The 3,165-nt window shown below is 40.1% G+C and overlaps 1 long non-coding RNA gene across 3 annotated transcripts; it reads right to left on the bottom strand.

Moving 5' to 3' along the window:
• Nucleotides 1–290: 290 nt before the first annotated feature.
• On the bottom strand, nt 291–2,634 carry LOC131146375 (uncharacterized). Of its 3 annotated transcripts, none has more exons than XR_009134360.1 (4): nt 2,117–2,601; nt 1,190–1,637; nt 926–1,086; nt 291–602 (listed from the first exon to the last, which is right to left on the bottom strand). It is a non-coding gene; the product is annotated as an uncharacterized LOC131146375 (long non-coding RNA). The 3 variants fall into 3 exon arrangements; XR_009134361.1 differs by having other exon boundaries at nt 2,132–2,407; XR_009134359.1 differs by having other exon boundaries at nt 1,190–2,634.
• Nucleotides 2,635–3,165: the final 531 nt, after the last annotated feature.

The following is a 3,165-nucleotide window of genomic DNA, read 5'->3' as shown; positions in this document are numbered from 1 at the left end:
CACATTATATTCATCTATGCATTTGGAAATTGCATAGACTGACCCTAGGTTGTGTATATACTGTTATTGGATAGATTAACCTAGGAGAAAAAGTTTTAAATTCTAATTCACCCCCCCACTTGGGAATACACAAATTCTAGCAGAACCATAACATAAAAGGATTGAAAAATACTAAACACTTCATCCTTACTTTTCATCAAATAAAGCTAGGTCATTCTAGTGCAATCATCAATAAACAACACAAACCAATGCACTCCAGAGATAGTAGGTAAAGGAAAGGGACCCCATACATCAGATTGAATTAAAGTAAATGGAGTATCACTTTTATTCAAGTGCAATGGATAATTTTCACGATGACTTCTTGCCAAAATATAAGCATCACAATGAAACATAGACAGATCCATATTCGAGAATAAATCAGGAAATAAATGTTGTAAATACCCAAATAAGGGATGACCTAAACGACGATGCCACAACTATATCTGTTGAATCTTGGACTCTTGAGAGGACACCTGATGTGCACGACTCAGACTGAAGTCTTCCATGTAGAATAATCCCCCCTTCCTAGTACCACGCCTAATTATCTCCTTGGTGAGAATATCCTGAAGAAAACAAGAATTAGGACACATTAGGACTATATAGTTTAAATCTCTAGTAACTTGGCTCACAGATAAGAGTTTGTGAGATAAGGAAGGAATAAGGAAAGTATTTGTCAATTGTAATGAAGGTGACAGAGTTATTAAGCTTGCCCCTGTGATAGGTGAAAAACTTCCATTGACATTGGCAATACTAATGCACCGAGGAGGTGAGCGAGAGGTAAAATCTGCAGGATCAAAGGTTATATTGTCTGTGGCCCCAGAATCTAGGAGCCATGCAGCACTATCTAGTTTATTACCATGACTAAGTAGGGCATGACAAGAGATACCTGAGTTAGGAGGAGAGGCAGTCACATGAGTCAAGTCACTAGATGGAATGAGAGAGAGGCACAAGTCAATTGTAGCCACAACAACTTTCCCTTTGCTACTGTTAACCTGTGTTGCTTCCTTTTTATTTTTTTCTTGAAATTCGGGCCACCAATCAGGATACCTGTGCAATTAAAAACAATTCTCATGGGTATGCTTTGAGTTCCCATAGTGAGAGAATTTCACAATATTGGAAGAAAACTGAGAGGTTTTAGAGGAATTTGAACCCATTTGGCCATGTGTAGGAGGTCCTTGACCAAGCTTGAGGCTCCGAAAAGCGAGCACGGCTCCAGCAGGGACTTCCTTCTCCACTGTATTCACCACCACCTGGCGGAGAGCTTCTCGCCAAACATGGGCATAGGCTCTGTCCATAAAAGGGAACGGGTGTAGCTGCAGTACATCACTCCGGATGTTGTTGAGTTTATCGTCCATGCCATAAAAAAAAGCATACGCTCGGTCCTCTTGAAGCATATTATTGTACCTTTGTATATCAGTTGGGCATTCCATTAGATTTGGTCAGTGGAAGTCAATTTCATGCCATAATCCTTGTAAGTCAGTATAGTATTTTTCCAAGGATCCACCGCCTTGCCAGAGACGAGAGACATGCTGCCTTAGCTCATATACTTACGATGTATCTCCCCCATCAAAATAAGTTGTAGCAACCTAATACCATACCTGTTTAGTAGTAGAAAATCGAATGAAATTGCCGATTAGGGTCAGATCCATGGAGTTAATCAACTGGCCTTTAATGATTGCATTGTCCGTTCGCTACTTCCGGTAAGATATATTAGTCGGAGATGGAGGGGGTAATTCTCCATTAATGTAGCCCAGTTTGTCCTTCCCGGAGATATACATCTCCACAACATGGGACCAGAAAGCAAAGTTGAAACCATCCAACTTAATTCCAATTGGGACGGCATCAAGTTTTGAAAAACTAGTAGGTGTGTGAGCCTTGGTCAAGGCTTCGGCCATCTTAGTTGCAAAAAGGTCAGACAGAATATTATTTGGGTCAAAAGGGGCATCACCAATTTTGGAAGGGGTATTTGGGTCTCCCATTCGTGTAGAGGGGTGTTTCTTTTTTTTTCCTTCGCAGGATTAAGAAAAAGTCATGTAATCAGATTAACACTAAATAAATTAGATCAGTTCAGACGAACCAAGCAAAGAAGAACCTCAAGGGAGAGTTGCAGGGGCTTTCGGCGATTAACGTTTTGCACGAATCAGCGTATGATAGCGAATCAGCGGAGAGACGACGAATTGGAGGGATGCTCTTCCCAAAAAACCTCCTTCGACAGCGACAACAACAAGAGCAATGGACTCGGATTGGCGTCTGTTTGGGGTCTTAACGGGTTCCCAGATCATGAACCTGGGTTTGTGTGTGACAACTGTGGAAGTGTCTGAAGATCTGGCAGATGATGACAACGAAGAAGATGATTCGCTGATTCACTGCAGACGAGCTTCGACCACGAGTTGAGGGCTTGCAAATTGGACGGAGAGGATGAGACCCGAGAGATTTCTGCTGGCCATTTAGAAATAATCGACGGCGGCGATAAAGAAGGTTAGGAAAAAAAATAGGTTAAGATGGGAACCTGACGCTCTAATACCATGTTAAAACAACCATTTTTTAATAATATTTACCTTAGAAAAAGTATATATATTAATAGAGATATTTTACTCTTTATTTTTGGCAATTTACAAAATTTAAGGTTAGCATTATGGTTGGGATTTTTTGACCCTTCATTGAAAGGATCCATAACTTCTCTAATTTACAGCTCACGCCAACAATGTATGTGATGTAAGATATGTACTGAGTCTAAGGAAGAATGTAGTTTCATTGGACACTTTAAACTATATCGGGTATAGTTACAAGTCTGAAAGTGGGAAAATGAAATGTGTGAATGCGGCTCGATAGTGATGAAAGGAGAAAAGGTAGTAGGAAACATCTATGCACTACAGGGTGTTACGTTTGTCGGTGGTCATGGTGGTGGAAAATTATTCAAAGTGCTCGTTGATGGCTAGATATATATGTGTGTAAGATAATGTTTTGGAAATTAAGGAGAATTTTGCCACGAAAATGGGAAATTATTGAATATATATACACACATGCGCGCGCGCGCGCACACACACACACGACACGACAAAGCTTCTAAATAAATCTTTTATTAAATTTGTAATAAATATTTGATCCCATTAGAGATAATTAAAC

The sequence above is a fragment of the Malania oleifera genome, chromosome 13 (genome assembly GCF_029873635.1).
Source record: "Malania oleifera isolate guangnan ecotype guangnan chromosome 13, ASM2987363v1, whole genome shotgun sequence".
Classification (NCBI taxonomy): Eukaryota; Viridiplantae; Streptophyta; class Magnoliopsida; order Santalales; family Ximeniaceae; genus Malania; species Malania oleifera.
This window is presented reverse-complemented; position numbering and strand designations above follow the sequence as displayed.